The 25,822-nt window shown below is 44.8% G+C and overlaps 1 protein-coding gene across 1 annotated transcript in view; it reads right to left on the bottom strand.

The window, feature by feature from the left end:
• The window catches only part of LARP1 (La ribonucleoprotein 1, translational regulator), an 89,192-nt gene extending 63,608 nt beyond the window's left edge, over positions 1–25,584 (bottom strand). The window contains exon 1 of the mRNA XM_070793896.1: positions 25,361–25,584. The gene's annotated coding sequence lies outside the window, so the exon portion shown is untranslated. The remainder of the gene's footprint in view (positions 1–25,360) is intronic.
• Positions 25,585–25,822: the final 238 nt, after the last annotated feature.

Genomic DNA, 25,822 nt, shown 5'->3' with positions numbered 1-25,822 from the left:
GCCAATTCTCTGGTTCCCTGATCGATGGGCCCTGCCTCTGCTTAAAATCTTGGCATGCACATGCCTGCCTGTCCTACCGCTTTCAGCCACACAGCCTACATGCCAGCAGCAGTCGACCACTCACTGTTTCTTTTATCCTTTCATTCAACCAATATTTACTAAGCCATCTGCAATGTGCCAATTACTGTCCAGACCCTGGACATGGAAAGGTGAGCAAGACACACAAGATGCATGTCTTCAAAAAGCTATCTAATTCCCTGTGGGCCCCATGCTTTCCTGCCTCAATTCATGTACCTTCTCTGTGACAAAGCTGTTCACAGTGAGGTCCTGAGTGTGAATCCCAGCTTGACCATCTCGTGACTTCAGGAGAATAATTTTCATCTCTCTAAGCCTCAGTCTCCCCATCTGTCAATTGGAGATGATAATACTACTTTCCTCATAGAACTTCTGTGAGTCTTAAATGGGAGGATGTGTGTAGTTTAAAAGTACAATGCCTGGCACATAGTATGTGCTAAGTAAATATTACCTTTCACTATTTTTATTACTGCCAATGATGCCTTTCCATTTCCACATACCCAGAGTTCTACTGGTCCTTCAAGGCTCAGCACAAAATGACAACTTCTTTACAAAAATTTAATCTCCATAGCTAGAATAAATTTCTCCCCCACTGTTAACGCCTAGTGACAATTTCCGTAAAATATTTAGTACTTTCTATTTTCAATTATGGCTAGTGATCAATATGCCTTATCCTCTATCTAGATTATAATATATTTCTTGAGGGCAAGGATTATACCCCATTCTTCTTAGTGTTGTTTATGGTAATCATCACTGCTGCCTTTACACAGCAAGCCCTCTGTGTGTTTTCTGGACAAAGGAATGAATGGATGCAAGATCACACCTTATCACTTCAATGTTCTGGTAACTAGAGCAACATTGTCAAGGGCCAGGTACTAAATTTTATACATTTATTTATACATAAGTATATATAAAAATTATTTAATATATATACTTTATTATGTATATAATAAATTTATTATTTATAAAACATATAAATTATATATATACTTTTAAATGATAAAATATAATACAAAATGGGGTAACTTTTGCAAATAGAAAAAAAATTTAAGTCTAGCAAAGCAGAGCCCATATATAAGCACATAATCCAGGCAAGCTGGTATATTTCTTCTAGTCTCTTTTCTGTTTGTATTTTACATGCTGCTGCTGCTGCACACACTTCAGTCATGTCCGACTCTGTGCGACCCCACAGACGGCAGCCCACCAGGCTCCCCCATCCCTGGGATTCTCCAGGCAAGAATACTGGAGTGGGTTGCCATTTCCTTCTCCAATGCATGAAAGTGAAAAGTGAAAGTGAAGTCGCTCAGTCGTGTCCTACCCTCAGCGACCCCATGGACTGCAGCCTTCCAGGCTCCTCTGTCCATGGGATTTTCCAGGCAAGAGTACTGGAGTGGGGTGCCATTGCCTTCTCCGGTATTTTTACATAGCTGAGACTATACTGCACATTCCACAGCTTTATTTTTTTTTTTTAACACTGTATTATCAGCATTGTCTGCACATCATTGCAAATCCCCTTCATACAGTCAGTGAGGGTCATCTATTGAGCACCTTTGGTATGCCTTACCTCTCAGCAGTCCACCATCTTATTCGTACCACACTGCGTTTCTGAAAGGGCTTTCATGGAGAGAGGACAGATGTGATTGTCCCCTGAGCTCCATGGAAATTCAATGACTTGCTCCAGGATGCTGGGACAGCAGAATAAAGATCAGAACTTCAGTCTCTCCCATCCCATTCTCCTGTACCACACCACAGGAAAGAGAGATGGCACACGTCAAAAATGCAAAACTCCCATAGCCAAAGGAAGGTAACTATGTTTAAATACTCCAGGGTCAAGAAACATCCAAGTTCATGGGGACAAGTGGAAACCAGCAGTCACAATGAAGGCAGAAAGCAATTTTCCTGGCAACATGATCCAGGACAGAAGGGCCCTGAGCTAGGGACTGGAGTCGAAACAAGAAAGGGCAATACATGTTTTCTGTCCTGGGGCAGAACACTGCATCAGCACACTGCTCTCTTCACAGATCACTTGCCTGTCCTTCATCTCTGGCACAGAAAAAAGGGCGCAGGGTTTGGGGTCAGAGTTGCGTTCAGGCTCAGGTTTGCCCACTTTCAAGCTGTGTGATACCAGGCACGTTACTTCACTTCTCTGAGCTTCAGTGTCTCCAGCTATAGAATGGTGAAAAGTGGAATACTTGCCTCATAAAATTCAGAGAACATTAAATGAAGCAGTATTTGTGTAAGGGTGTTATAGTCCCAGCTCTGCACCCACCTGCATGTTCTTTCACCTCTTTTTGCCTCAGTTTTCTCATCTGTAAAATAGAGATAACAGCACCCCCCTCTTAGGGTTACTGTTGGGACTAAGTGAGTTAACACTTGTGCTTAGAACAGTACCTGACAAATGTAACTGCTGAATAAATGTCTACTATTACTGTAAAAAGGACGGTGGTCACTGGCATAGAGTCAACGCAACCATTCTTCAAATCTCATGAAAAAAGCAGAGACAGTGTTACCCTAATGTATAGATAAGGAAACTGAGGCTCAGAAAGATTAGGTATTTATCTGGACTCAGGCTGCTAGTTGGGGGCAGCTCCAGGACTTCTAAAGATTCTAAATGCAATGCCTTCTCCTCCAGATAATATTTTAGCTGCTGGAAGCTGCTAGCCCTCTGGCCAATTTCAGCCCACAGACATGTTTTTTTTGGCCTCCACAGTACTTTTTTTTTTAATTGAGTTGAACTGTGATTAGATGGGCCCAACACATACTAGTGGGCCTTAGGCCCTAGCCTCCTCTGGTGCTTGTTCCTCCCAGCCAATGACCTGCATTTAGACCCCTACACAGGCTGATACCACGCCAGTCACTAAGCGCATGGTAAAGACACGTTTAAGAGTCCAAGGGGAGGAAGAGAAGAGCACAGACCAGAGGGACAGGAAAAGGTGGTCAGGGAAGACTTCTTGGAGGTGGCTGTACTTGAGTTAGGACTTAAAATTGAAATGTGGGAAATATCTAGATTAAAAGGGAGGGTAGGGGGTAAGGCAGATTAATTTGGCATTTTGTGACCTTCAGGGAGGTTTATGAGTTTTCCTGCCAAGACCCTCTCAGACCTTTTCCTTGGTTGAGAAGAGTGAAGAAATGAGTGCCCTTTTATCTCAGACGAGGTCATGTGACTCAGGAGGTCACACTGTCAACATCTGTTGATTGGATTACTGATCTGTGTCATCATCCCTAAAGACTCCACACTGCACAAGGCAACAGGAAGGAGGTGTGACCACCAAAGTATGAACTCTGCCTGTCTAACCATGGCCATCTGGAACTAAATATCTTTACATCTGAGCAGTCTTGATAGCAGTTTCTAACATTTCACACCTCTATGGCAAAGAAGATGAGTACTAGCTGTAGGAATGAGGTGGGGAAAGGCTGTGGTAAACTAGTAAAGCTGCCTGACTTCCTGTCCCAGTGACATTCACTGCATAAGAGAGGTCTGCCGATCCCCACCGCGTCCCATAGCACCTGACTCTCTGGATCTGTGACACATGGACGAAATAGGGAACTTCAAATAACGTGAGTGGCCTAATTACCTGGGCTTCCCTTGTGGCTCAGCTGGTAAAGAATCCGCCTCCAATGCAGGAGACGGGTTCGATCCCTGGGCTGGGAAGATCCTCTGGAGAAGGGAAAGGCTACCCACTCCAGTATTCTGGCCTGGAGAATTCCATGGACTACAGTCCATGGGGTTGCAAAGAGTCAGACACGACTGAGCGACTTTCACTTCCTTCCTTCACTTATTTCCTAATTACCTAATGCAGATAGAATGTGTAGCGATCACTAAAGACAAGGAATAGCCAGGTTCACTTTGCACTGATCGCATTGCCTGGTGGGTTTTCTGCAAGCCTCCAGGGTGACAGGGCTCCCAGGGAGCCCCAGCATTAGGAAAAGCAGGAAATGTTATAGCGTGTCATGCATAAGCTCTCCCATGGCTTCATAGTGCGATGAAAACGAACTCCTGGCCTCTCATCTCGGCCCACAAGACACCATGTGCTCCAGACTCCATCCACCTCAGACTTCCCCTTTCTGCTCCTCTCCCCTGCCCTTGCCCTGTGCCAGCACCTCCAACACGGGGAGCTCATCACTGCCCAGGGGCACTGCCGGGAACACATCCCCGCCGCACAGACACACAAACAGCATGCGCTTACACTTCAAGCCTCAGCTGAAATGGCCCTCTCCCAGAGAGACTGCCTTTGATCAGCTTGACTGCAGTACTTCGTGTTCTTCATGACACAGATCACAATCTCTGATTTTATGTCTGTACCTGCTTTTTCCCATTTCCTCCACTAATGTGTAAACTCTGTGAGCCTGGAGCTGGTGGCTATTTTGTTCATCCTTAGTGTTCCCAAGCACAGTCTGTGGCACAGTAGACCCTTAGTATTTTGTTGAAGGAATGCTGTGTGGTCTCTGGCAAGTTGCTTCCCCTCTCTGGGCTTCAGTATCCCCACATGTGAAATGCAAGGGCTGGATGAGGGACTGCAGAGAGCGCTTGGCACTCTGACTGTGGTTCTGTGACTAACATCTGGGCCTTGGGCCCAGGAGGGAGCCTGGCATGCAGCATCTCCATAGTGCTAGACACAGGCACTGATTTAATCAGGCGGTGGACACCCTGTAATTTACTGTTCTGCTGTCCCTCCTCCCTAGTCCTTTAGCTGAAGACCATGCTGTCAAATTTCCAGGATGATCCACGCATAGCCACCTGTTCTCACAGCTCACTGATCCCAGTGCCCACGAGGAGGGGATGGTTGGCAGGCAGGACAGGCTGGGAGAGGATGTTCAATCCAAGAGCTCGAGAGCCAGGAGGACTTGTCAATGTCATGAACTGAAAGACTGGGATCTGTGAGAGATTTCATCAAATCCTACACTCTCTGGTAGGAAGGGACCTTCCAGGACAACCCAGCAGTCCTCCGCCTCAACCCTACCTGCCGTAAACACTGCTCAGTAATAATCACCATCACCTTGATTCCACTGGAAGTGCCCAGAATAGGGGCCTCACTGCTCTCAGAGCTGTGCATCTTGTCAATGAACAGCTCTGTTTAGAAAGCTTTTTCCTCAGCAGCACCGTGAAACAGGAGGCAATATAGCACAGGTGCCAAGGGCTAGGGCTCTGAGCCAGGAAGCCTGGGCACAGTCTCAGCTCCACAATCTCCTTGCTTTGTGAGCCCGAGCAAACCAGGGGCCCTCTCTGTGCGTCCACCTCCTCTTCTGTTAAACAGAGAGAACCCTCACTGGGCTGTTGGGAAAATCACAAGTGTTAATATCTAATGGGAAGGCAATAAATTGTCTGTAACTGTTAACTGCCACCTATGAATGTTCTTCTTGTTGTTATTAGAGTTTTTAGTTCTTCTTGGACTCTGTTCTCTGGGCTGGTTGATTTGTCTGCAGAAGAGACGGTGGGGCACAGCCCAAAGACACAGGCTGAGAAATCAGAGGGGTGTGCTTGCTGGTGGCTATGAGAACATTTCACGTCAGCTTTCCGGACCTCAGGATCCTCACCTGAAGAAAGGAGAGGGAATAGTCTCTGTCCTGCTTTCTTGTCACAGAACCCATATAGAACAAATGAGAAATAGACAAGAAGGTTTTGAAAAGTGAAACGTGCTATCTAAAAGTGACAGCACTTCTCTTAAGTTGTCAGAGAAGCCCTTTCCTTTTTCAGCAAGGCACGTTAGCTTCAAAAGAGCTAAACTCAGCCTATCTGGCAAACAGTGTGTTTTGGGTACTTGTTGTGAATTTGATGCTAATCCCCTCAGAATCTTCTTTTATTAATGTACCAGAGCAAACAAATTTGAGAAGGGTTTACTTACAAGCACTTGGTACATTCCTACAAGATGCAGAGATTGGTTTGGCTGATTTCTGCCATCTTTGTTTATTGTTATTATATAATTATTATTTCTTCACTTTCTCTTCTTCAGCAATTTGATTGGCAGGATCCAGGTGAGGTGCATTCACTTTGCAAATATCAGCAGGACACAGTAGCTCTGCATACTCTCAGGAGTTTTCTGTGACCTTTGACCAATACCTGCTGTGTCATGTGGACCGAGAGACAGCCTCCTCATTGTATGGGAGAGAAGCCAGGGCCTAGAGAGGCGAGGGCAGCAGCCCAAAGTCACACAGCTGGTTAATGCCAAAGGCTTGAAACCAGGTCTCTTGACTCCAAACTCTACGCTCTTTCCAACAGTTCTGTGGACCCCTGCAATTTCTCTAAATTAGCTGACTGTGTATCAGAATCTTGTAATTCACAGGGGTTCATGTTTGTCAAAGCCCATTGAATCGTACATTTAAAATCTGTACAGTAAAAAGAAAAGAAAAAATCTGTACAGCGTATTGTTGTAAATTTAACACAATTAAAAAAGTAAGAAAATGATATGGCAGGGTCCCATTTCATCAGCATTTATGGCAAAAATAATATATAATATAATGGGCTCAAGAAAAGCCTTCAGTTCAGTTCAGTTCAGTCACTCAGTCATGTCCAACTCTTTGCCACCCCATGACTCACAGCACGCCAGGCCTCCCTGTCCATCACCAACTCCCAGAGTTCACTCAGACTCAAGTCCATCGAGTCAGTGATGCCATCCAGCCATCTCATCCTCTGTCGTCCCCTTCTCCTCCTGCCCCCAATCCCTCCCAGCATCAGAGTCTTTTCCAATGAGTCAACTCTTCGCATGAGGTGGCCAAAGTACTGGAGTTTCAGCTTCAGAATCATTCCCTCCAAAGAAATCCCAGGGCTGATCTCCTTCAGAATGGACTGGTTGGATCTCCTTGCCGTCCAAGGGAATCTCAAGAGTCTTCTCCAACACCACAGTTCAAAAGCATCAATTCTTCGATGCTCAGCCTTCTTCACAGTCCAACTCTCACAACCATACATGACCACAGGAAAAACCATAGCCTTGACTAGACGGACCTTTGTTGGCAAAGTAATGTCTCTGCTTTTGAATATGCTATCTAGGTTGGTCATAACTTTCCTTCCAAGGAGTAAGCGTCTTTTAATTTCATGGCTGCAGTCACCAACTGCAGTGATTTTGGAGCCCCCAAAAATAAAGTCTGACACTGTTTCCCCTGTTTCCCCATCTATTTCCCATGAAGTGATGGGACCAGATGCCATGATCTTCGTTTTCTGAATGTTGAGCTTTAAGCCAACTTTTTCACTCTCCACTTTCACTTTCATCAAGAGGCTTTTTAGTTCCTCTTCACTTTCTGCCATAAGGGTGGTGTCATCTGCATATCTCAGGTTATTGATATTTCTCCCGGCAATCTTGATTCCAGCTTGAGTTTCTTTCAGTCCAGCGTTTCTCATGATGTACTCTGCATATAAGTTAAATAAACAGGGTGATAATATACAGCCTTGATGTACTCCCTTTCCTATCTGGAACCAGTCTGTTCCATGTCCAGTTCTAACTGTTGCTTCCTGACCTGCATACAGATTTCTCAAGAGGCAGGTCAGGTGGTCTGGTATTCCCATCTCTTTCAGAATTTTCCACAGTTTATTGTGATCCACACAGTCAAAGGCATTGGCATAGTCAATAAAGCAGAAATAGATGCTTTTCTGGAACTCTCTTGCTTTTTCCATGATCCAGAGGATGTTGGCAATTTGATCTCTGGTTCCTCTGCCTTTTCTAAAACCAGCTTGAACATCTGCAAGTTCACGGTTCACATATTGCTGAAGCCTGGCTTGGAGAATTTTGAGCATTACTTTACTAGCATGTGAGATGAGTGCAATTGTGCGGTAGTTTGAGCATTCTTTGGCATTGCCCTTCTTTGGGATTGGAATGAATACTGACCTTTTCCAGTTCTGTGGTCACTGCTGAGTTTTCCAAATTTGTTGGCATATTGAGTGTAGCACTTTCACAGCATCATCTTTCAGGATTTGATAGTTCAACTGGAATTCCATCACCTCCACTAGCTTTGTTCCTAGTGATGCTTTCTGAGGCCCACTTGACTTCACATTCCAGGATGTCTGGCTCTAGATGAGTGATCACACCATCGTGATTATCTGAGTCGTGAAGATCTTTTTTGTACAGTTCTGTGTATTCTTGCCACCTCTTCTTAATATCTTCTGCTTCTGTTAGGTCCATACCATTTTTGTCCTTTATCGAGCCCATCTTTGCATGAAATGTCCCCTTGGTATCTCTGATTTTCTTGAAGAGATCTCTAGTCTTTCCCAGGAAGGTATTAATAGCACATAGGAGTCAGCACGGTTTCTTTGGGCATTTTAACAACCGACTGTTCAGAGGGTTCAGGTTAGATGCTGGCTGGCATGTAGGGGTCAGGATGTGAGAAAAAAAAAGAATGTGTCTCTACAATAGGGTGAGATGCATATGTGTGAACCACATCTGCCAAGGGAATGGCAGCTTGTAGTATCTCACCTTAGATACACATACACTCACACACAAACAGACAGACTCCCTCTGAGCAACTTCCTGGAGCAGGTTAACTAAGGGTCGAAAGCCAGAGACAAGGACCTGAGGGTTCCCAGGACCCACCAGCGTGAGAGTGAAGTAGGGGATATTTCAGGGCCTGGCTGGGGAGGGCCGAGGGGAAGGGGTTGAAACAGGTTGGGAAGTTGGAACAATGGAGAACAACTCATTTAAGAGGAGATGGCAGAGGTGGGAACCAGAAAAGGAGGAGGAGATTAAAGGCTTGGAGGAGATCAAAGAGACAGACAGTGGGAAGTAGCTTGGTTTTTGAGAAGAAAACAAACACCAAGGGCTGACCTGCTGCAACATTACAGAACTAGTAATTGTCCTTTGATAAGTAAACATCCTAAAATTTGGAGTGATGGGAAGCTCATCCACAAAGCAGAGTATGTCTGATGAGAGTCTATAAGTTTCAGAAAGGTTGTTAGTCATTTATACATAAAAAAGATTCCACATTTCTCGGTATCAAAATTTGCTCTTTTTAGAATTTTAAACATTCTGCTTAAAATTGTATTAAAATAATACATATGTTCACCTTGTACCCTTTAGGATAGCTACTATTGAAAAAGAAAAAGAAAATAAATGTTGGAGTGGATGTGGAGAAATCAGAACCCTTGTACACTGTGGATGAGAATGTATGGATGAGAATGTAAAGTAGCGCAGCTATTATACTATGGAAAACAGTATGTAGCTTCTTCAAAAAATTAAAAATATATCTATTATATGATCCAGCAATTCCACTTTTGGGTATATATCCAAAGCAATGGAAGGCAGGGTCTTGAAGAGCTATATCCATACCCATATTCATAGCAGCGTTATTAATAGCCAAGAGGTAGAAACAACCCCAAAATCAATCAGTGAAGAAAAGGATAGACAAATACGGTTCATACAAACATACAGTGGAATATTATCAAGCCTTAAAATGGAAGGAAACTCTGCCACATGCTACAACATGAATGCAACTTGAGGACTTTATGCTAGATGAAATAAGCCAGTCAGAAAACAACAGATACGCTATGATTCCGCTTATGTGGGGCAGCTGAAACAGTCAAACTCCAGAAACAAGATAGAATGGTGTTGCCAGGGGCTGGGGGAAGGGGAAAGGGGAGCTGTTTAGTGGGTAGATTTGCAAGATGAAAAGCTCCAGAGATCTGTTTTACAGCAATGTGAATACACTTAACACTATTGAGCTGTATCATTTAAAGTGGAAAATGTTATGTTAGGTGCCTTTTAAGCAGTAAGAAAAAAAAACAGACAAACAAAAACCCAGTACATTTGCCTATAGACCTCCCTTTACTCACTGAAAAACAGCTGGCTATAAAACAGCTTGTTCAGTGTGATATTGCCTGTGCCGAGTGTCCTTTTCTGTTCTAATATATGTGTGTCATCATCATGAGGATATACACCAAAAGATAAACAGGTTATTTATCATGGGTATTTCTGAGTACTGATTTGTTCTTTTGGCCAACTGTATAATTGGCCAACCATATAATTTTCTAACTTTTTTTTAATGAGCATTCTGTTAGTATTAAAACAACAACAATAAAAAACTCCACCCCATTCCAGCGCCTGTCTTGATGTCTACAAAGCTTATAGAAGCTAAATTTGCATTTTTGAGTTTTATTTCATATGTAATTAGAAATCACTGCTAAAAAAAATTTTTTTTTTTTGCTGCACCATGCCGCATGTGGAATCTTAGTTACCCAACCAGGAATCAAGCCCACACCCTCTGCATTGGAAGTGCCAGAGTCTTAACTACTGGATAGCCAAAGAAGTCCTAATTTAAAACATAATATTAATAGTAATACTTCCTGTATAGGGCAGGCTTAATCCATGCCAGACACTTCTGCTTTTTATGAGTTATGTCATACAATAACCCTCTGCTGCTAAGTCACTTCAGTCGTGTCCGACTCTGTGCGACCCCACAGACGGCAGCCCACCAGGCTCCCCCGTCCTTAGGATTCTCCAGGCAAGAACACTGGAGTGGGTTGCCATTTCCTTCTCCAATGCAGGAAAGTGAAAAGTGAAAGTGAAGTCACTTAGTCGTGTCTGACCCTCAGCGACCCCATGGACTGCAGCCCTCTAGGCTCCTCCATCCACAGGATCTCCAGGCAAGAGTACTGGAGTGGGTTGCCATTGCCTTCTCCGAATAACCCTCTGAAGTAGGTATTATTATGGAGCCCATTCTACATATGAGAAAACAGAGGCTAAGTGGCTGGTGCAAATTCATTGATAAATGTTGGAGCTACACTCCCGACTCACAGCAGTCTGATTTCAAAGCCTGTGTTATTGACAGCCTGACTGTTCTGCTAGGCCCGCAGGATGTGCTTATCTGTCGTCCAGTTTATAAGTGCCTTTGTCAGCCACAAACATATAATTTCTGTGTTACTTAAATTGTTTAAACAATACCTTTCCCAATGGTTGTAGGATATTTCTTTCAAAGATAAAGCAAAGGTCAAGCTCCCTACAGAAATCCTAAGCATGTAACATTCCAGCTGAGTCCAGACAGAGTAATGAATGAGCCAGACTCTGGTCTGGAACTCTGGTATCGTACTCAGGACATTCCCCTTCTTCACCTATAAACTGACTCCACTGCCCACTACGACCAATCAAGATACACGCTCACTTCCTGGGACCAACTTCAACCAGAGGGGAGGGCACTGTGTGGACAGGAAAGGCGGCCAAATATGATTTATCTCAAAAGAATGATTACAATTATATAATTAACACCTTGTACCCAGACATTTTCATCTCTAAGGATCTCTGAGAGTCTTACAGATTATTTAAATATATATCACATACATTGCTGGAGACAAAGTCTATAGTTTCAGAAGATAATTAAAATTCCTTCCCCTTTGGAATTAAGAGAATTGCTTATGGGATGAACATTATGCCCACCAAACACACGAATAGATCTAAGCCTGGGGACTCCAAACATAGGGCTAGAAAGGATCTTGAAGAGCAATAGGTACAGGAAAGACACATTTCTAATATTCATAATACTCATTTCAAATCCCCTGCTCATGGCAGAAGTAATTAATCAGTTATAACACTCTTCCCCACTAAGCCTGGCTTTGTCCTCAGAATCTTTCTCAACGTAGCAATTCCAGCAGCCACCACCACCTAATCAGAGTTGAACCCTTGGTCATCCTGTAAATTAGTCCACCATCATCCCTCCAGTGTGGCAGACAGGGAACTGAAATTCAGAGAGGTAAATTAACTTGCTCAAAGTTACACAGTCAGTAATACAAAGCTGAGGTTTCCAAATGCTTTTTTACTAATCTCCTCCTCCTCTCTTTGCTCTGCTCAAAATATATTTGGTGGATTATATGTTTTGCACTAGACTCCTCTTTCTTGAATGACTGTTTAGAATGCCTCTGCCAATGATTTGCTGAATGATAATGGACCTATTGCTTAACCCTTTCAGCATAAAGTGCTTTTAAGGTGAAAACAGACATAGTAATCTGGGTTCATATCCCTGCCTTGCTTACCGGAAAACTGGGGTATGCTTTTTGAGAAATGCGAGCTGCTGCTGAAACTTACATGTCTATAGAGAAAGGATCACACATTTTAAGAACCTTCTCTAGGTAAGGCGTTGTGCTCCTGCTGCAGTGTGGTTTTTCCTCAGAAGTGTAAACATGAAGCAAGACATTGGCTGGCTATGGTCACCTGGCTATGCTCCTTGGAAGGCTACCTAGAAGGAGGTGGCATTTCAGCCAGACTTTGGAAAGCAATACGATTAAATGTTTCTTTTGATTGTAAAAGAATACATGGTTATTACACGATTACTGTGACAGTATGTTAACAGGAAAAAAATCACCCCTATTTCCTTTGTAAACCATGTCAACATTTTATTTTTCTCTTCTGATATCTGTTTACTCTATGCATAGATGCTTTTTTCCTCTTTCCACATGGTTGTTAATCTATGCATGGCATTTAAAACTTTTTCATTTATTTTTGGCTGTGCTGGGTCTTCATCGCTGCATGGACCTTTCCTCTAGTTGGGGTGGCGGGGGCTACTCTCTAGTTGCAGTGGGTGGGCTTCTCATTGCCGTAGCTTCTCTCATTTTGAAGCATGGGCTCTAGGTGAGGGAGTTTCAGTAGTTGAGGCACATGGGCTCAGTGGCTGCAGCTCTAGTGCACAGGCTCAGTAGTCACGGTGCGTAGACTTAGTTGCTCAGTATCAAGGGGGATCTTCCTGGACCACAGATCAAACCTGTGTCTCTTGCATTGGTAGGTAGATTCTTTACCACTGAACCAAACAGGGAAGCCCTGCATGCCATTTTATATTTTGATTTTATTTAAGTTTTAATATAGTATGAGAATGCTTCATAACCCAATAATTCTACTCCTAAGAATAACAAACCAGAAGCACATACGTGAGACTCCCTTAGTGGTCCAGTGGTGAAGAATCTGCCTTCTAATGCAGGGGACAGGGGTTTGATTCCTGGTTGAGGAACGAAGATCTCATATGCCAGGGGGCAACTAAGCCGGCGCACCAACTAGAGGGCCAGGCGTGCCGCTGCTACTGAGCCCACACGCTCAGGAGCCCATGCATTGTCAGAGATCCTGCATGCCACAATGAAGGCCCTCCATGCCACAACTAAGACCCAACACAGCTAAAATAAATAAATAAATAAGAAGCACATACATACAGATGTTCACCAAAAGGCAAATGCCAGCAGTACATATTTGTAATAGGCCAAACTGGAAACAACCCAAATATCCATCAATAAAATGTGTAAATAAACTGTAGTATATTCACAAAATTGAAAACAATACAGTGATGAAAATAAACTAGAATTACACAAAGCAATGTGAGTGAATCTCACAAATATAATGTTGAGCAAAAAAAGTCAAACACAAAAGAGAACACGCCGTATGATCTATTGACATAAAGTCAAAACCAGGGAAAAACTTGCCCTGGTATAAGACGTTAGAACAGTGTTTACACAGCTCGTGATTGGAAGGAAACACAGGGGGGCATCTGATTAGAATTTATAAAGTATAAGCACTGGGCGAAAATGTATCAAACTGTGCATCTCTGACTTGTGTACTTGTGTAATTGTCTACATATGTGCTATAAGTCAGTAAAACATTAATTAAGTAGTTGCAGGAAAACACATTCATTAGACAGACAGGGCCAAGAATGTCACTTTGGGCAGAGGGAACAGCACAAAGACTCAAGAGTGGGAACTGGAAAACGATCAAGATTGTTTGTGACACTGGAATGACAGTATTTTGCATGAAGAAACTATCTCAAAAGAATCTGCCTGCCAGGAGAAGGAAATGGCAACCCACTCCAGTATTCTTGCCTGGGAAATCTCATGGACAGATGAGCCTGGTGGACTACAGTCTATGGCATCGCAGCGTTGGACACAACTTAGCAACTGAACAACAACAACACACAATCAGGCAGATTGTGATTTGGGGAAATAGTTCTTGATGGAAATGTGGCATAAAATGGAGAGTGAAGGGACCCAGCAATATGGAATACAGAGTTTTGTACGAAATTAACATTTGTGTATAGAATAATAGCTGCAAATATTCAAGCAATAAAGTCCATCATGGCTAAAGGATAAAAAAAAAAGAATCTGCCTGCCAGTGCAGGGGCCACAGGTTCCACTGCTGGTTGGGGAAGATTCCACACACTACAGAGCAACTAAGCCTGTGCGCTGCAGCTACTGAAGCCCACGTGCCTAGAGCCTGTGCTCTGCAACAGGAGAAGCCACCAGAATGAGAAGCCTGGGAACTACACTGAAGGGCCGCTCCCGCTTGCCACAGCTAGAGCATTCCTAAGCAAAGCAATGAAGACCCAACACAGCGGAAAATAATAAATAAGTAAATAAACAAAGTAAAAATAAAACAACTTGGGGCTTAAAGACCACTACATTTTTCTGGCCATAATTCTAAGAGTTAGTAATTTGGGCTGGATTCAGTTCAATAGTGCTGCTAGTCTCATCTAATTTCACTCATGCACTTGTAGTCATGGAGACTGACGGACACGGGATAGTCCAAATGGCCTTTCCTCCTTTTTGTCTGTTCTAGGAAAATGGATCTGGGCCCTTTAAATATCCGTATCTTTTGCCAGCTGGCAGGGTGCTCAATTTTGTCAACAGAGGGAACTTGAGAGACATTAAAGTAAAAAAGGTTTTTTGCTTCCTCGTTTCAGTGTGAAGGCTCATCAGGCTCCTTCACTGCATGTGGGTCTCCCATGCTCAGCTCCTCTAGAAGACAGCTTCTCCTGCATCAGGCTCCTGCAGGTCACAGCAGCCAGCAGCTTCTCCAGGAATCTTTGTCAAGTGATTTTTTAGTAAAGTGTCTCTAGTGAGACATTTCTCTATGAATAGATTTTCTGGTAACTGAGAAGGCACATTTTCAGCAACTTTCAGAGGGTGAGTTCCCTCCTCTTTCCTTCCCTTTCTTCTTTCTCCTCTCCTTTTCTGCCTCCCTATGGCACTTCAATTATTCACAGTTAGACATCCTCACCATGTTCCACGTCTCTTTTTTGTATTGCATGTGCTATAGTTTGGATATTTTCTACTGACCTGTTTTTCAGTTCACTAATTTCATCTTTAGCTGTACTTCAGATCAGATCAGATCAGTCGCTCAGTCGTGTCCGACTCTTTGAGACCCCATGACTCACAGCACGCCAGGCCTCCCTGTCCATCACCAACTCCTGGAGTTCACTCAGACTCACGTCCATCGAGTCAGTGATGCCATCCAGCCATCTCATCCTCTGTCGTCCCCTTCTCCTCCTGCCCCCAATCCCTCCCAGCATCAGAGTCTTTTCCAGTGAGTCAACTCTTCGCATGAGGTGGCCAAAGTACTGGAGTTTCAGCTTTAGCATCATTCCCTCCAAAGAAATCCCAGGGCTGATCTCTGGTAAACTCATATCCATCTTTTAAGTTCTTAATTTTAGTTACTGTATTTCAGGCTTAGAGTTTCCATTTCTAAGACTTCGCTGGTGGTCTACTGATTAAGACTGTGCTTCCACTGGAGGGGGTGCAAGTTAAAACCCTGGTCAGGGAACTAAGATCCCACACGTAGTGTGGTGAAAAAGAAAAAAAGAATTTCCATTTAATTATTCTTGATAGAGTCTAATTCTCTGCTGAAATTCTCCATCTTGTCATATAATGTCTTAAACATATTAATCACATGTTTTAAAGTCCATGACTTATAATGCCAACATGTGAATCTTCTGTGGGCCTATTTTGATTGTTATTTTTTCTTGGTTTTTAGCCACTTGGTCTTGTCTGATGAGACATCAGGTAAATTGTGATTGAATGCTTAATATTGCATATTTTAAAAATTATAGGAAAATTTGAGGTCTTTGATAGTATTATCTCCCTTCAGAGAGATTTTACTTTTGTTTCTTGGAGGCATTTAAACTTAAGTTATATAAAGGATCTAATTGATTAGATGTTAGTCTTCAGTTTTGCTGGGGCTGGTCAATTTCTAAGTCACTTCAACTCTTAGGCCATAGCCCTTTGGGGGTTACAATTGAAAGCCTGGAGTGTTTATTAGGGACATTGCTCCTTGGTAGATCCTGAAATCCAGTTTATATACCCCAGCTTCATAACAATTCCAGATGCTCCACTCAGATTCTTAGCCATCTCCTGAGAAACAGCATACTAAAGGGCAAAGTGGCAGCTGAATAGTGGCGTCTCCCTTACCTGGGAATCACTGCCTCTCAGGTCATTCTTGTTTTGGTAGTTCTCTGATGCCTTCAAATACACATACATACACACATTTGTTTTGTTCAGCTATTTTAATACTTCCAAGTAGGAGGGTGGATCCTCAATAAGCTACCATAATTATTAGAAATAAAAGACCCTTGTTCACCCAACATTTATGTTATAGTTCTCAGTGGGTTGGAAGCATGCCTTATTCTTCTCTGTAGTGCCAAGTCCTCACTTGCTTTAAGTTCTTAATACACACTAATTGAATAAATGGATAACAGTTTGTAAGTTGCTTTCAATATTATAATTTTAAACTGTAGGCAGGGACTTCCCCGGTGGTCGAGTGGTTAAGAACCTGCCTGCCAAGGCAGAGGACATGCGTTTGATCGCTGGTCTGGGAAGATTCCACATGCCACAGGGCAACTAAGCCCATGACCCACAACTACTGAAGCCCGCACACCCTGAAGCCTGTGCTCCAGAGCAAGAGAAGCCACTGCAGTGAGAAGCCCATGCACTGCAACAAAAAGAAGCCTCTGCTCACCGCAACTAGAGAAAGCCTGTGTGCAGCAACAAAGACCCAGAGCAGCCAAAAGTCAATAATAATAAAATAAATTTTAAAAAACTGTAGACAGAATTCCCTTTCTATAAATCTAGATACTGGGCCCAGAGAAGACTTGCCCAAGGGTTCCCTGATTAAAGTCCATTAAGAAGTCATTGGCCTACTGGGGGCTTGAATCGAGAACCAGAACGTAGTTTTCCCCACTCTGCCATATTGGACTACAATAAGAACGGTCAAGAGCCTCATGGGCTTGGGTGTCAAGTAGACCTGTGTTTAAATCCCACTCAGCCACTTACCAACTGTGTGGCCTTGGAAAAGTTCCATGAACTTTTGGAGCTTTAGGCTTCTCATTTGGTAAAGTGGCAATGATAATAATAGGAGATACTGGAGATAGTGCTGTTGACAAGATTAAAGTGAGCCAATGTGTATAATGAGGTAACCTGTCTCTGGGGACCTTTGGGTTAAAGTGTTGACAACCCCTGCTAAGAGCCAGCACTGTACTGCCTAGAAGTGACACATTAAGCCACTGTTGGAAAATCAGTCCTGGGCCAGTTATTCAGTCTCCTGGTAGGAGTTCAGAGGCCAGAGCCCAGGACATGGAGACTGGGAAGAAAATCAGACAGCAGCTCCAGTCAGGGCTCTGCCTCAAACTCTTGTGACCCTGGGCAAGCCATTCCCCTTCTCCAGGGCTAACTGTTCTGTTTGAAGCAGAAAGGACTTAGACTAGAGGAAACATCCGCATGGTCCCTTCTAGCTCTGACCTTCTAAGAATCAGAGACTCTATTAATCTTAACTGCATTCTGTTCCTGGTGACCTGGTTCTTGCCTCTGGTTCAGATAGCATAGCAAATGGTTGACTCTCCCTGCCTGGGCAGTGTGCTCTCAACTCTCTGCACCGTTGCTGGCTGCTCTCTGGAAATAACCTGTTTGCCTGGACAGAGCCACACCTGCCCGTACCCCTACCAGCAGAAGGCCCCAGAGTCCTCTGCATGTTCTGCAGTACCTGCCCATCATGGTAGCCTCTGGTTTCCCAAATTCTTTCATATTCCCACAGCTCCCAGGGCTTGCACTATCATCTGGGCTCATGCAGATGGCAGGGGAGACCGCAATGACAGAGCAGCAGCCCCCCCCCCAGCAGGAGGAAGTAGGGATGCTGCAAAAGGGAGGATGCACAGAGGCTGCAGGCAGATCCTGAGGAGTCTGGGTTGCCATGCTCTGGAGGCAGGACTTGGCCTTGTGTGCAGTGAAGAGATATCACAGGCCTTGAAGCAGAAGGACACGGTCAGAACATACGGTCAGAACGTGTCTGGGCTCCGTGAAAGGCAAGCTGGAACAGAGAGAGGGACTGCGGCGGGGAAGGGGGGCAGGGGGTGTTACAGAAATGCAGGCCAGAGGGCACGACACAGGACAGCAAAGGGAGGAATTGAAGAAATCAACTGACAGACGAGGTGACTGGGTGGCTGGGATTGTACTGTCTTGGGGAAAGAGTGTTGGAATTGGGAGAAAGACCCTAAAGGAGAGTTGAAAAAAAGGTCTCAGGCTTAGAGATAAATATATTAAAATCTCTTTAATAGTTCTTTATGTTCTTAAAATGGTCTCATTTTTGGACTATTAGCCATAAAAAGGGATGAAATTGTGCTATTTGCAGAGATGTGGATGGACCTAGAGACTGTCATACAGAATGAAGTCAGAAAGAGAAAAACAACTATCATATAATATCACTTACATGTGGAATCTAGAAAAATTATACAAATGAACTTATCTGCAAAGCAGAAACAGAGACATAAACATAGAGAAAAAACTATGGATACCAAGGAGGGAAGAGAGGGTGGGATGAACTGACAGCTTGGGATTGACACACACACTGCTCAGTGCTCTGTGGTGACCTAAGTGAGGAGGAAACCCCGAAAGAGGGGATATATGCATATGTACAGCTGATTCACTTTGCTGTACAGCAGAAAATAACATGGTAAAGCAACTATACTGCAATAAAAATTAATAACAAAAACTTTCTCATTTTGCAAATGCTATATGATATCTACTTATATGTGGAATCTGAAAAATACAACAAACTAGTGAATATAAGAAAAAAGAAGCAGACTCTCAGACGTAGAGAACAAACCAGCGGGCACCAGTGGGGAGAGGGAAATGGGTAGATGGGTAAGAGGTACAAACTCTTAGGTATAAAATACGCTACAAAGACACACTACAGAGGCTTCCCAGGTGGCTCAGTGGCTGAGTGCCTGCTAATGCAGGAACCTCAGGAGACGTAGGTTTGATCCCTGGGTTGGGACAATCCCTTGGAGGAGGAAATGGCAACCCTCCCTAGTATTCTTGCCTGGGAAATCCCATGGACAGAGGAGCCTGGCGGGGTTGCAAACAGTCAGACACAACTGAATGACTGAGCATGCATATGCTGTACAACACAGGGGATACAGCCAATACTTTACGATAACTATAAACAGAGTATAACCTTTAAAAACTGTGAATCACTATCTTGTACACCTGTAACATTTATAACATTGGACAGCAACTATACTTAAATAAAACATTTTTTTTCTCATTTTGTCCTTTCAAAATGAATGTATAACTATATCCAAGAAACTTGAGGTTGCGTCAGATAGAGGACCCTGAATTCAGGTCTCCTGACTCGTGGCCACAGCCGACTGCTGCTCTGAAGTGGTTTGCAGGCAGAGATAGCAGGAAGCTCACCCCCGCCCAGCTGCTTCCCTCCACCCCTTCAGGTTCCACCGCCCCAACCCTGCCACCAGACGCTGTGTGCCTCCAGCACCCTTCACTGCGCTTGGCCTTGGCTTTGCTTCCTGTCACAAGAAGAGGTGGATGGGGCCAAGTGAAGGTTTGTGACATGCAGACAGGATCAGATAAATTCCCCCTACTTTTTTTTTTAAAGGATCTCATATGAACCACCAAAGTGAATTCAATTAAGAAATCTGATCAGGCAAGGCAGAGGTGGTGGATTCAGAGTTCTTTGTCCGGTTGGCCGATGGTCCTGCTTTTGCCCTACGCTGTGGCAGCTTCTGTGACATTCCTTGGGTCTCCAGGGTTCCATGGCCCACAGTTTGCAAACCATGGGACTAGCAGACTCCCTAGAACAGAGCAAGGGAGTCTCAGCCTGGGAGCACAGATGGAATTCAGATGTCTCTGAGCTTGGATGGGAAAACTTCCATCTTTATTTGCACTAAACTCTAATTCAAGTTAAATACTTTGGTCCATTTGAATGTAGGCAATGGTCACAAGAATACTGATGGTTCCTGTGATTGTGTCACCAAGAGAAGTCACAGATATTTTTGTATCATATTACAGTTGTTATAGATCATTCAAAACTTCAATTCTGCTCATTATTAGTCTAAAATTACAATAGTTATTGTATCTAATGCTCAGTTTAATTTTAAATGTATTAATAAAGCACATACTATATCATAAACAATTTAAAAATATCTTGATAACTATATTCCAGTATGACTGGCTTCCTTCATAGTCCTATGTATTTTACTTTATGCATTTCAAAACATTCTGAGAAGGGATCTGTAGGCTTCACCAGATTGCCAGAGGAATCCATGGAATCGGTAAGGTTAAGAACCCCTGTCCTAGGACTTCTCTTCCAGAACAGAGGGGGCTGGGGAGCTCATTGTCAAAAGAGGGCATGTAGGACCTGTGATCCCAGGAGACAACGTGCACTCTCTGAGCCAGAGGAAAATGAGACAGGAAACTGGGGCAGGAGCAAGGGGACTCTGAGAAGTGGAGCAGAAGCCAACAGGTCATCAGGCAGGGCCCAGTCTAGTGGGGCAGAACTGAATTCCTTAGCCCCAACCCCAGCCAGACTTCTTGGGGGAGCCGGGACTCCACGGTCCTCAGCTTGCTTCTGTCATCTTCCCTTCCTCTCAGGTTTCTTCTCTGAGCTAATATAGTGGAAGCAACGGTGGCTTCCAGGCCAAGAAAGATCCTGCTTCTGGACCTGAGTCTTGTCTTGCTGAGTGATTTTGGGCAAGTCATCTCCCCTTCCTGGGTTTCCCTGTTGGCTCAGATGGTAAAGAATCTGCTTGCAATGCAAGAGACTGGGTTCAATCCCTGGGTCGGGAAGATCCCCCAGAGAAGCGAATAGCAACCCATCCAGTATTCTTGCCTGGAAAATCTCATGGACAGAGGAGCCTGGGTGGGCTACCGTCCATGGTGTCACAAAGAGTCGGATATGACTGAATGACTAACACTTTCACACTTTGATCTCCTGTTCCCAACCCAGTTTTCATATCTGTATGATTTTTGGCATAAGTACTGCTACAGCCCCTCACCATGCCCACAGTAGATACTGCTGACAGATCTCAGTGTATGATCATTCCATGCTCATATGTAGCTTCAGAAGCCTTTTCAAGTGCTCTACTGATTGATAGGAATTTGCAATGAAGTAAAATATATTTGCTATTACTGGGCTAGAAGATCTGCACATTTCCATCTCTACTATTCCATAGCTCTAAAGATCTGAGCTCAGAAATCCAAACAAGGAACGTCCCTAGTGGTCCAGTGGCGAAGACTCCACACTCCCAATGCAGGGGGCCCATGTTCGATCCTTGGTCAGGGAACTATATCCCACATGCCACAGCTAAGAGTTCTCATGCTGCAACTAAGACCTGGTATAGCCAAATGAATGAATGAATATTTTTAAAAAGATAAATCTGAACAAGACACTAGATAGATGCGAAGACCTACAAAGCATAGCTATTTTTGACCCTTACGTGACTGTTTGTGTGTTGTAACAGAAAAAGAGAATACATTCTCACTTGGGCTATAGATGTTCTCTTGCATATCCTATAGCAAAAATAGGGTCAGAAAAAGATATTCAGACTTTGAAATCTCAATCTGGCTTCTTAAAACAGAGAAACAGGCACATGGAAGTCAGACCCTTTGATCAAAGTATTAGGAATGGGCATCACACTGGGGTTGGTGCCACCAGGCCCTACCTGTTTCCAAATGTCCTGTGTTATTAGGAGCATCAGACAGAGTACAGTGCAATGATGGTGACAAAGAGCAAATAACACCAGCCACCCTTGGTGTAAGGCACACAGACTGAGCCAGGCCACCAAGATGTGGATGTGTCAGAGAGTTAGGGCTTCCCCCCCTGCCCCGAGCAGCACAGAAAGCCACTTAGGATGTTATTTCAGAGTGTTACCTCACTCAGATTACAGCCATAGCCCAGGTAGGTGCCATTACTTACTTAAAGCCACAGCCAGGTCAAGTGCTAGGACCACAACCGAGGTCTCCACAGGCCTGTAGGGCCAGGCTGGTCAGAAACAAGACAGTGGACTGAGTGGAAGGAGTAGGGAGTGGTGCAAACTAGGAGGCACAGGCCCTGTTTAAAGGCAGCGGCTGATAAGCAGGGCTAGTTGATTGCTGGCATATGAGAACGTGGACACGGTGCCACGTCTTCCTTCTGATCTTCAGAGGGAAATCAGAGTCTAGATTCTTATGTTAAATAGCTGCATTTTTTAAAAGTTGCCATCTAAATTTTTAAAATGTTACAACAAAACAAAACACTGTGTAAGCCAAACAAAATGCACCTGGGAACTTCAGTATTTGGCCTGATTTGCAACGACTGGTAGAACGGCTAAGAGGCCAGGCTCTTGATGCAGCGGTACAAAGATCTGAGTCACAGTTCTGCCACTTGTTAGCTGAGCAATCTTACTCAAGATCTGTAACCTCTCTGAGCCTCAATGTTCTCATCTGTGAAATGGGAATAATAAAACACTCTACTGTAAGGATTAAATGCAGTAATAAAACACCTAGCATAATCGTTAGATCACAATAGGCACCCCACAAATGTAGCTCCTCCAAAGTGCCTCTAAACTTCCTGGTGACTGCAGAAAACTTCAACCCCCCACTGCACCCCCGTCACTTCAACCTCAAACTTATTTTTCTGCAAGGTTTGAGTGCTCAGTGTTCATGGAACTCTTATTCAGACATCCAAGGCCCTCAAACATGCACACACACAGCCCGAGCACACCCTGGGGAGGACTTTTAGATGCCATGGCTGGTTACCAAGGAGAGGTGTTTAGGAGGCTTCCCTGGAGTGCAGCTGCAACCTCTTATGTTGGTTAGAAGAGACTCCTGCCCAAGCAGGGGGCTGGCTGACATGACCTCTTGGGGGCCTTCACACTCAGAATTTTTCAACGTGAATTTTAAAAAATAATTTTATTTATTTATGTTTGGCTATGCTTGGTCTTCACTGCCGTGCGGGCTTTTCTCTAGTTGTGGTGAGCAGGGGCTACTCTTCACTGTGTGTGGGCTTCTCACTGCAGTGGTCGTCCTTGTGGAGCGCAGGCTCTAGGGTGCTCAGGCTTCAGTAGTTGTGGCGTTTGGGCTCAGTAGTTTCAGCTCCTCAGCTCTAGAGCACAGGCTCAATGGTTGTGGCGCACAGGGTCAGTTGCTCTACGGCATGTGGAATCCTCCCGATCAGAGATTGAACCCGTGTCTCCTGCACTGACAGGTGGAATCTCCACCACTGAGCCACCAGGCAAGCCCCTCTACTTGAACTGTGTTAGCTCGTGCGCACATACATGCACACTCTCACACACCACCTGCTCAACTGAACAAGAAGGGCTGCCCCTCTCTTTCTTGCGGAGCTTTTGTTCCAGCTCTCACTCCACCTCACTCTCCCACAGCCTCTCTGGGAGGGGAGACACTGTCATGACTCCTAAACTTCACTCTCTATGACTGATTTGCTTAGCAGGAAGTCTCAGGACAAGGAGAACAGTGACCAAACAGAAGGGGCCAGGACCCTGGCTGGACCCCCAGAGCAAGTAGCAGCAGCAGCCCCATGCATTCGGGGGAGTTCACTGGTTCCACACGCTTACTCGTCCAGCATCTCTCCAGAGCCTCCTGCTGCTGCAGAAGATGACAAGGGTGATCAGAGCCCCTGGTGGGGAGCTGGCTGTGGTGTCTTGCCCCAAATCAGTGTATCTTGTCCACTTGAATTTCCAAGGATCAGGAGCCCTCTGGATCTGGGCAGGTCTGGTGGAACATGTATGTGGGTGCTGAGTCCTTGTCCTACGTTAAACCCCCCTCAAGAACAACATCAGCCAGGACTTGTGACATTCCCCCCACTCTGTTTTAGAATTTAGAAGAGATCGAAGCACAGAAACGCATAACGATTTATACCCAAGGTCTCTGGGTCTGCATTTGAACCCAACATTGTCTAACTGCAAAGTGCATGCTCTAACCATGCATTACACTGCTTCCCATGTGAGGGCCACATTCCAGGCCTGAGTTTCAGTTCCAGGAATCATTAGAAAATACCATTTCTCAATGAGCTGTTTCCCCCTGCTTTCTGTTTATGAGCCTACTTTTCAAAAATCCCAATAAATGGTGCTTTCAAAGGAAAAGGACTTGAATAGCAAGCAATCACAATTCCCTCATCATTGAAACAATTCTTTATCATGGAGGTCACATTTTACAAAACATCCATAACCTGTTATATTAATTCTAAAAAGCATGTTTGTGGTTCTTTTAATTTCTGAATTCTGGATGCATTTTAAAGACTAGAATCTAAGCTTCTGTGAAATACACAATATTATTTGGCCCTAATCCTGGTAGGTGAGCATTGTCAAGATTACAATCACCATTTTACAACTGGGAAAACTGAGGTTCAAAAAGGTTAGGCAACTAGCCTGAGGTCACAAAGCCAATCAGTGCAGATTAGCCTGGTCTCCTGATTCCCAGCACAAACTGAGTTCATGGTATACTGTCCTGGCTTGAACAAGTGCTCACGCTAACTTGTTCCCAACACCATTCCCCTGGCAATCCCCCATCAGAGGCCTGAGGGTGACCTTGGCTCCCTAACCTAGGGCTGTCCAATCTCAGTCAGAGCAGGGGAATGAACCCAGTGTGGGGACACCTGGAAACAGCCCAACCCCACACAGGAAGTTTTCAGGCCAAAGGATCCCACTTTCAAGAATGCATTCCATGTGGGAGGCAGCATAGCAGGGATCAAAGCTGGGCCTGTGAAGGCAGTGTTTCTACCTGGTACCCCCACACACCATGCATGCTAGATTTAGGGGCTCCCCATCTAGGGTCCCCATTCTCTGGAATTACTCACCGTGCCCTCTTTCTCCTATTTCAAGAGGCCAGATGAAAATCAATATTGGCTCTAGATAAGATCTCACAGACAGACTAAAACACCACATTTCTTTGCCATAGTTCAACTTACATCAGCTCAGTGGCACTGCCAGGGTTTGGTCTTGCTGACCAGAAAACACTGATCGGCTGTGATAGGGCCCCAATTAACACACAAGGGGAAAAACCAATTAACGACTTATTATATAACAGGCGCAGCTTGGCAGACAAAAATCTTTCAAAACAAGGCTGTGACGGGGGAAAGTAATAAAGGGGGCAAGCTGACGTGGGAGTGGGAACGCGTTTGCCCAGATGGTACAGGTGAGGTTCAGAGAGCTGGAGTGACTCACTCAAGGTCACCCAGCAGGAGTGGGACTAGCACCCACGGTTTCTGCCACGCGGGACAGGCATCTTTCTACCATACCCTTCTGTGCTGAGGATTGAGAAGGTCAGAGCATCAGGACTCACCACGGCTGCTGAAGAGGGCAAGGAAATGGCTTCTCCCTGGCACCTGTGGTCTCCTTCCTGGCGGGCAGCTGCCAAGGCCACGCTGTCTTTCCTCCCTGGGCGCCTGCCAGGGCAGCTAGGCATGGGCGCCTCCTGGAAAGCCGGCTCTGGGTAAGGTGGAGGAGGCCGCCCTGAAGCAAGCACCCTCCAGGACATGAGGTCACGGGGTTGCCATGGAGGGGTTTGCTACATCCAGCCCCACAGCTGCTTCCTGGCATCCACCCCGGGATCTCTTCAGGTCGCAGGGCTGGTTTTCGTGCCAGCTGCTTGGTGCCTTTAAGAGAACAAAGGAGTTCATTGGCTGAGCAAGGCTCCCCCTACCTCTTTACCTGCGCAGGTGAAGGCTGCAAGGCTAGGGGCAGACCCAGAAGTAAACAAATTGTGCCAACCCGCCAGCTCACCCCTCCTCCACAGCCTTGGTCC

Source organism: Bos indicus, chromosome 7, assembly GCF_029378745.1.
Source record: "Bos indicus isolate NIAB-ARS_2022 breed Sahiwal x Tharparkar chromosome 7, NIAB-ARS_B.indTharparkar_mat_pri_1.0, whole genome shotgun sequence".
NCBI classification, from domain to species: domain Eukaryota; kingdom Metazoa; phylum Chordata; class Mammalia; order Artiodactyla; family Bovidae; genus Bos; species Bos indicus.
This window is presented reverse-complemented; position numbering and strand designations above follow the sequence as displayed.